Here is a 9,861-nt window from a genome sequence, read left to right on the forward strand (position 1 = left end):
TCTCAGAGGCAAACAGTCTCTGACAATGAAAGTGTGCTGTTGGATATTGATCATAAGAGGATTGTGGGCTCTAAAGTTAATACTATTCTAGGGACTCTAAGGAAAATGCTGAGGAGCAGCTGGTGCGCTCAGGCATTCTCAGCTATTATGAACCCCCTGATACTACTTTACGGCTTGTGGAAAGAGCTCAGGGTAGGAAACATCTCATAAAAAGTACCATTTCACCCACACTGTGGGACTAGATTTTTCTCTCTTGTTTCTCTTCCCAGAGGTCAGTTCTTCTCTGGTTATTAGGTTCTGTCTTTTAAGCACTAGTAAGGGACTCAGAAGCAACCGTTACCTCTTGTATATTCTGTTTCCTTCAGTTGGATTTTGAGTACCGTAATAGAGGTTGAGGAAATAATAATGATAATGAATTACCAAGCCTGTCTTCCCATCATGGAAAGTTCATTCCTTAGCTGCAGTTTGTAGAGAATCAGTGTCTGCAGTAGATGCACCCTTCACTGGGAAGTATGGGAACATAAGGAGGGGGTACAGATGGTGAAATGGCAGAAACAGATGGAAGATTGGTAGTAGGAAAATGATCTCAACTGTTCCCCATGGTTCAAACATTCTCCCTTCGGGCTAAAAGAAGTTCTTTAGAGAATTAACTCACTGCTAGCATTAGTTGACCCTTTGGTGAAATAAGATATTTTCAAGTGATGTGTGCAAACATGAAGTGAAGCAAAGTGAAACATTAGAAGAATAGTCTCAAAATAATGAACTCTCAAGGACTGAGAGTCTATACAAAACTTTAATGGACTTAAATAGGGACTTGAGTATCATTTCAAAGTGAGGAAGTTTTCACTGCCTGGTAATTTTTGTTTTCCTCAAATTATAATTACTTCTAAAAAGGCATGTAATTCATACAATGAAGATTAAAATATCTGGTACTAGATGATAAATTCATAAAAGACAATTCTTAAAAATATATATTTTGAAGTAGAATATATTTCATCTCTGCTATCCTTCCTTCTTTTCCTTCCTCTCTTTCCCCCATCTGTCCATCTTCCTTCACTCCATTGCCTTCCTCATTCCTTTCCCCTCCATTCCTTCCTTCTTTTCTAACTGTACTTCCATCTTCCTTCCAGCATTCCTTTCTTTTTATTATTATTTTATTTCTTTCATGGTCACTTTGTCTCAGAATTCCTATGGTGGTGGAGAGTTCTGTGTTTTCTTCTGGGAATTTTTGCATTACTCTCCTTAGGCTCCAAGACGTAAATTAAAGTAAGGGTAAGGAATGGTAAGACACCGAAATGTTCCACATCATTTATTATTGCCTTGGTGTCTTTTATAATATACTTATTTGTTCAATATTTTTAAAGCTAAATAAAAAATATAGCCTGAAATATTGTGTGCATGTGAATTTACATCCTGCAAAAGATTAAGCACTTTTTCCTAACTGTAGATGAAGAAAGGCTCTTCCATTTTTCCTAGAGAACATAGGGATTCATTAGTAATTATTCATGTTATCAGCCACTTATTAAATGTAATGTAAAATAAATTTATTTTTATCAATGGAATGTGCCTTTCCTTTAGTACTAGAGGTAATTACAACAGTATATCAGTATTTCTTTGTGTATTTTCATTTTATCTGTATCTTTCTGTCTTCAAAATTACCACCCTATTTCTAACTACTATGATTTCTCACCAAGAAAACTGCAATTTCTAACTGACACCTTCCATATGCAGTCTTCTTTGTAAAAATCAATTCTACTGTGCAACCAGGATTATTTTTCTCCAAAATAATGTATCTGTTCATGTCAACTATGACTAAGGAATTTTATGTCTTTCCTTGAACCAAAAGTTAAGCACCAAATACTTTGTTATAGCCTAAAATACTCAACATGATTTCATCCCTGCTTACATATCTAGTGTCATCTTTTGTCACTTCTTTCCATCCTTCAGGCACCTTGAACTTCCTTTGTTTTTGTGTTCATAATGTAGGGGATTCCACATAAAATATATAGTGTAATTTTCTACCTTCTTTTTTTTTTTCCTCTCAAATTGGACTATGAATCAACTGCCTCAGAACCTCAGGGAATATTTTTTCTAAACGTTTATTTAGGGTTCTATCCCAGAACTACTAAACTAGGCCTTCTGGAAGTAGAACTGGGACTTCATTTTATCAAATACCTCAGGGAAATTCTATACACATGGAGACCGAAAACCTTGTTCTAGAAGCTACAATTCCTTTATACTTGAAAACATGTCTTCTCTCCCAATCAGTACTCTCGCTTTAGGTAATCGTATCTATTCCCTGGCTTTAAATAGCCTCTATATGCAGAGAAACAGACGTTTATGTCACAAGACACCCTTTTGCTCTTTCAATTTAGACATTTGATTCCCTCCTCCACACCTCCACTGGATGGCTCACAGCCATCTCAAGATAAAACCTTAGCTCCTCACCGGCTTCTACTAAATCTTCCTTCCTCCAGTACTTCTCTGATATCCATCCATCCAGTTGCTGTTTCCTGAAACCTCTCTTTCACCTCCCACTGTTCTATAATCATGTCTTGTTTTCGCCTCAAAAAGTTCTTGCTTCTGTTCACTTTTTATATGTAAAAAGGCAGCCCTGTTGTTCAAACCACCAGTAGTTTTTGCGTACTCTACTAAAATAGCCTCATAACTGGTTCTTCACTCTTCTAATGATCTCCAATGCCCACCCAAACACTCTTCTAATTACCTCTTCTAATGACCTCTGATGCCCACCCTAAAAGTTTGATACAGTGCAGTCAGAGGGAGCATACCACCCCACTGTTTTGCTTAAGATTCTTCAAAGACTTCCCACTGTATTAGTACAAAATTAAAAATCTCTAATGTAACCAATAAAGTTCTGCTTACTCTGGCTCCTTCCTCCATCTCCAGTCTTAGCTCCCGTAAGCGCTTTCTCGCAGCCACACTGTTCGTCAATCCTCTCTGACCTCCAACCCTGGGCATTGATCTATCTTTTTTACTTTTCTCCTCTTCCAGACTTTATGAAGCTATAAAAGAAACCTAATCTTATTAAACTGTACAAAAATCAAATGTATTTATAATGAAGGGAATTACATGACTTGAATTTTATGCATTAGGTTAGGATCTCCTGAAATATCCATTTTTATCAGTGTAATATTGCTGCAAATGTCACTGAGGCTAAGTTTTTTCTGTCATTGAGCCAACCAACCTTCTCCTGTGGAGAGCACTAAAGATCACTGACAAATTACCACTCTGTAATTCTCTTACCTATACTTTTATGACTAACTAACTATATCCTTCCTTCTGATTGACACATTTGTTCTTTAAAAATGTTAAGGCTGTATAAATTAAATCTTGTTGGCTTAGGAATCAATAAATCTCTTGGAGGTAATTATCTTACCTTAATTCTGATCCAAAAACTTATGTAGGATTGGATACTTTCTTCCTTTCACTTACTTTCCTTTTCCCTTAGAAGACAATCCTACTTCTTTGCCTGCTTCTTAAATCCCAAGCCAGTGATGGATTGAAAAGCAAGAGTGCATGTGTTCCAGACCCATTACTCTATTGCAATTTCCTGATGCCTAATACTTACGTTCCTTTTTCATGAGGCCCCAGCTAAATGTTCCACATTGGTCTTCTAATCATCTTTGCCATTTCTGAATGGCCTCAATTACTCTGAAGTCCATCACTCAAGTGCATGTACTTATATGTTTAACAAATATTTAATAGTCACATATGTGTCCAAACTATTTTAGGTATGAAGAATAAAACAGACCAAAGACAGGAAATAATGTTTTAGAGTAGTGATTACAAATTGATGTACTCAAAATAAGGATATAAATATTTAATATGTTAGATGGTGACAATTGTTTCAAAGAAAAAAAAAATGGGAGGAGAAGTTGGATCTGAAGAGATGTTAAAGAGGGCACAGCTTTGTATGAAGGGGTTAGGGAAGGCTTCTGAGACAAGAGCATAGCTGAGAGAAGAAATGAGAAGGAGACCATGTTTCTATACTTCTCCAGATTCATTCAGTCATGGTTCTCTCCTCAGGCTTTCTCTAAAAACACAAAAACCATTTCATCGGTTCTGGGCTCATTCATGTGTTGCTTATACTTATTTCTGGTTCCTTGCTCTGTTTCTTAATTCATTCATCATCCAATGACTTGTTCCAGATAAGAAGTAAACATTTGAGAGTAGTGGGTTGATTTTGTTTAAAATCTAGAGACTAAATAAGATCATTTAGGTTGACAACAAAGAGTTGAGCTTGGGAACCTCAATTTTTGAGGGTAAAGAAACAAGAGAGATCGAGAAGCAGGAGCAAGTGAGGTAGTGGGGAACCAAAAGTGTGACGTCCTGATAGCCAACTGAAGGAAATGTTTCGAGAAGGCAGGAGAATCATAAGCGGTGAAAGCTGCTTGTGAGCCTGTGCTTTGTACCATGGTGATTATTCATTCCAGAACAATCAGTACCATAACGGAAGAAAAGGGGAAATGTTCAGTGCCTCTTCAGACTAAGCCTCAACTCACCTGATGCCTTGCTCTAACTTGACAACTTCCATTCACGTTTTACTAGGATAAGAGTATAGTAGTTGGAGACATCAAAAGATTTGAATACCCCTAAGGGCACCTTTATTTTTCCTTGTACCCATCACCTTTCTTCTTGTTATTATGGCATCAAAGATATTTCTATAATTCTGTTCTCAAGAGGAAGGAAGCTCTGGAGAAAAAAAAAAAAAAAACACCGTAAATTCTTCCTTTATAGTCCAAAACAAGGCCTTGAAAGCTTATGATGATAACTTAAGAAAGAAAAGAGTCTTTGAAATCACTTTAAAGATAAAGAACAAAAGCTTGGGAGACTTAGAGCTTTACATTTCAACTATAAACCACCAGATAAGAAAGACTGCATGGTGCTGAGGGAAATTATTTCTGCTCCAAAAGTATATTCGACAAGTTTGTGAGAAGAAAACTCGTGGGGACTGATGATATATTAAATGCTGATTTCTTATGTAGGTCCTTTCTGGCAAGTACCTCCTCCCCGACTCCCCCACATAGACCTAATAGAAACCCTAAGGAAGGTAATAGAAATGTAATTTTGGGAGTTCCAGAGCAAAAGCCTCTGTCACCAACTTTCTTACCAATATGATGACTGAAAGGTAGGTTAGCAATTAGTAAGGGAGGTACCAATCAGATGGTCTGGTTCAGAGTCCCCTTGTGTAAAATCAGTGTCCACAATGTGATGGGAAACTGCCAAGCACTACGTGACTCCTGTGAGAAAGACCAGAGACTTAATGGCAAGGCTGTAGTCTGTGGTTATAATCAGAAGGATGCTGAATGCATGGCCCTTTCACCAGGAGGTGATGCAGGACCATGTCAGATATCTGCATAGTCCTCTCCTACTACAGCAGCTTTCAGTGAACGACGATGGCAGGACTAGGTAGAGGCAATATCCCTGACTTGCTGAGCTGCTGTTCACTGGTGGCCAGAGAGGAGAGAAGTGATATTCGATATTCAGTAGGTAAACCTTTTTTACTGCCAGGACATTCGTGATGCACCCAAGAATTCAGACCATCTTTGGAGAAAGAGCATATCAGATTTGAATTAAACACACTTTCATCCAGAAAGGATAATCTTAATGTAAAATCCAAGTTGGTATTCTATTATCAGAAATAGGTCCATATGATAAATTAAGCTTATCATTGAAGAAAGACAGTTCTATCATTGCATAACTGACTTTTGTAAATGGAAAATTTAAACTTGCATTACAGAAAAAATCCTATCCCCAAAGAATATCCCCTACCTTTTCACTTTATAGGATGAGATTATTATCTTGGTCAAAACTATTGACCCAAAAGCCGGTTATTTTACTTTTAACACATTAGCCAAAAAAAATAGATGGCTCCGTACAACAGCTAACAGATGCATGTGAATATATATGAAAAAAATTTGGCCCTACATTCCTATTCCCTGGAGAGTGGGGAGTAGAATAAATGGCATCCTTTTGTAATCTTCACTCTATATACTTTGATTGGATAAGAATAAAGAGGCTGTGGCTATATACAAAAAGTGCACAACTTTATTGTTATATCAACATCACCTGTCTTTTTTGCTTGGTTATCTATTTCTTCCTCCATTAATGTTGCAATTTTTTTTCGAAACAACTTTAGATTTGTGCTTTGAGAATCAGAATCATGTACTTCATTTTCTGTCTCATTTTTAATGTGTATAGAATAAGACATTTTTCCTTTAAGAATCATATTTCATTTTATGAAAATATAACAAGTAAATACACTTACAAAAGCAAAGCTCTGGGCCATGTTTCCTCTGCAAATAAAGTTGAGCTGAGCTGAAAGGCATATTGAAAAAGTTCATGGGCATAAATTTCAGTGTGTGATCTGCAATGATGGCTTCACTTTGACCCTCAATTGCTCCAACTATAAGAAGGTATAATAAAAACTATACTACATGTTATGAAAAGGATTATGTGAAATTCTGCTTCTGAAGCTTTCTATTAAAAGCACTCAATATTGATATTTCTTTTCTTTACATAGGGACTGAAAGGTTATATCTTCCAAATTATAAGGAGTTTCCTTGTTGAAGTGAGCCTGACCATTTATTAAAATAAGGGTTTACAAAATTTTGCAAAGTTTATCAAACACAAACAAATGTAAAAAGTAAAGATAAGGAATAAGAGAACTAAACATGATTTTTTCTAATTGCTCTCTCTTCAGTTTAAAATCATAGCTTTTGCTGAGGAATGATTGATAAGTTTAATTACACAAAATTTTTAAAAATCTGTAAGCTAAAATATTTTTAAATGACTTCCTGAAAGAAGAAAATACAATAAGCTAAGGCAAATTCCAACAGTTTAAACATGACACTGAAACTGATAAAAAAAAAAGAGACACATAAGATGAATTCTCAATTTGCAGCCAAACAAATCCATAAAACTAATGGGTTACAAATATAGGAAAGGATCTTACTTTCCTTCTGCAGAATGGAAAAATTTAGAAGTTTGATAAGTTTCTATTTGTGAAATTATGAGTAAATATACACTACCATCTACTGTGGAGATGTGAGTTTGTATAACCATGTTGGAAGTGTTTATCAACCATTAAAGTACATGTCCTCATTGAACCAATAATGTAGTTAGAAATTTATTCCATAGGTATTCTTTAAAGGTTTCCAAGATTCATATTTAAGGATGCTTTTTATGACTCAGTAGCAGCAATAGAATGAAAATGATGTAAATAATTAATATAGTATTTGGTTAAATAAAATATTTTATGCCCCTATAATGCAGTTATTAAATACAATAAGGAGGATTATATAGTTGGAAGATCTCCAAGCTATATAATTAAATCAATAAAACAAAATAATACACAAAAAACATATTTCCAGTACCGTTATAATTGTACAAATAACTGTATTCTTTATATATACTGAATGTTCGCAATTTTATAGAAAGATAAAGGACTCTGTAGGAAATAACTTCTTAAAAAGAATTCAGGACAGAGGTAATATTTTTAATTTTGTCCATTAACAACATTTAGGTTCGTCTTTCTTCTTTTTGGTTAACCTTATGCTTTTATTGGGTTTATTTAATAAATGAATAGGTAAGCTTTCAGATAATTGGAATATTTCTTAACATATGTTGTTTTATAGGGCAAACATTACTTTTTCTTTTTCCTTTTTTTCTTTTTTTACATGGGCAGGCACTGGGAAGCAAAAAACATTACTTTCTGAAAGGATTTTAAATGTGTTTTCTTGAGTTCTTGCCTGCCATGCCGGAGACCCGGGTTCAATTCCCAGTGCATGCCTGTGCAAAAAAAAAAAAAGATAAATGTTCTAGTTTGCTAGTTGCCAGAATGCAATATACCAGAAATGGAATGGCTTTTAAAAAGAGGAATTTAATAAGTTGCTAGTTTACAGTTCTAAGGCCAAGAAAATATCCCAGTTACAACAAGTCTATAGAAATGTCCAATCTAAGGCATCCAGGGAGAGATATTTTGGTTCAAGAAGGCTGATGATGTTCAGGGTTTCTCTCTCAAGTGAGAAGGCACATGGTGAACACAGTCAGAGTTTCTCTCTTATCTGGAAAGGCACATGGTGAATACGGTCAGGGCTCCTCTCTCATCTGGAAGGGCATGTGGCGAACATGGCATCATTTGCTAGCTTCTTCTCCTGGCTTCCTGTTTCATGAAGCTCCCCAGGAGACATTTTCCTTCTTCATCCCCAAAGGTCACTGGCTGGTGGACTCTGCTTCTCATGGCTATGTCGTTCTGCTCTGCTTTCTCTGAATCTCTCATTCTCCAAAATGCTCTCTCCTTTATAGGATTCCAGAAACTTATCAAGATACACCCAAATGGGTGGAGACATGTCATCACCTAATCCAGTTTAACAACCATTCTTGATTAAATCACATCTCCAGGGAGATGATCTGATTACAGTTTCAAGCATATAGTATTGAATAGGGATTATTCTGCCTTTATGAAATGAGATTTAGTTTAAAACATGGCTTTTATAGGGGACATACATCTTTTCAAACCAGCACAAATGTGTCTTTTTTCCCCACTGATTCTCAATAAAATTTAAATTGCTGTAATGATTTTTCGTTTTGGAACCATTCCAAAATTTTAAAGGCTGTTACTCAGTAGAAACTAGGTTTTCTACAGATTTTTCCTTCTGATCAATATGTAAATACCCTTCTAGTTATTATATAGCAATTCTAAAGCCTTGTTTTTCTTGTATTCTCAACAACTTCTAGGAGATCCATGAAACACCAACCAATGAGAAAGAGAAGCCTTGTATTTTGGTTATTCTTCCCTGTAAATGATTACAATTTGCCACCTCTCCCTTCCTATATGTAGACTTAGAAAGGACATGATTCCAAGAAACTGTTTCTCTACTTTGGTTTCCTTTAGCCAGATATGGATGTAAAATAGGGTCAAAGGATAGAAAATACTGATGGAGAGGTTTATCTGGAGAGAATCATTACAGTGAGAAACTCCCTTTATTCCATTCTCCAGAAATGGAGACTGGGGTGGAGAATTTGCTTCCAGTCCAAACTCAGAGAAGGGATGCTAAGGCCATTTTGAAAGCTTTGAAATATGTTTCCTGAATATGAGGGACATAGAGAACTGGTAACTAATTCACATTTAATGAAGATAAACCTGAATGTGGACTGAAGTTCTAATCCTGCCTGGGAAATTGAGAAGATGAGATTAACCTCTTGGATATTGAAGCCAGAATGTTCTGTTGAATCTGCTGCTCTTTTCAAAGTTTACTGGAATAAAAGTTGCTTGGATCTTTTGATGGGCCCTATGGAGAAAGGCTGCATGTGTTTTACTTGTGTTCTGTCCCTGCTGCTTGAAGGGATACCTCAGCAGAAGGAAGATGAAGGTATTCAATTGCCTCTGCCTTCTGCCTGATCAAGGGAACTGCAGAAGTGGTGAATCCAAGAGGGAACCTCCAACTTCAAAGAGTTCAAAACTATTCAAGAGGAAAAGTCTGCAGAAACCAAAAGATCAAAGCCACTCAGCCACGTAAGAACAGTCTATCCCTTTATGTATCCTCTCCCCTCTGACCCACTGAACACTAGCTGGAAACTAGTGAAAACAGTAACCCAAGTTTGGAGATTGTACTGACATTCTGATTACTAAAGACATTCTAATTACTGCAATGATTTGCTTTTGATGACCAGTAGTAATGAGAAGTCTTTTTAAATGATCTTAAAGTGACCAGAGGAGTCATTGGCCTTCCATGATTTTTATCGAGGAACAGAATAAAATTATTTCCACTGAATAAAGTTGGGAATGCAATTTAAGTGAGATGCTTGCTCCATATGTAGGCTACATTTAAAATATTT

This window comes from Tamandua tetradactyla, chromosome 26 (genome assembly GCF_023851605.1).
Source record: "Tamandua tetradactyla isolate mTamTet1 chromosome 26, mTamTet1.pri, whole genome shotgun sequence".
NCBI lineage: Eukaryota > Metazoa > Chordata > Mammalia > Pilosa > Myrmecophagidae > Tamandua > Tamandua tetradactyla.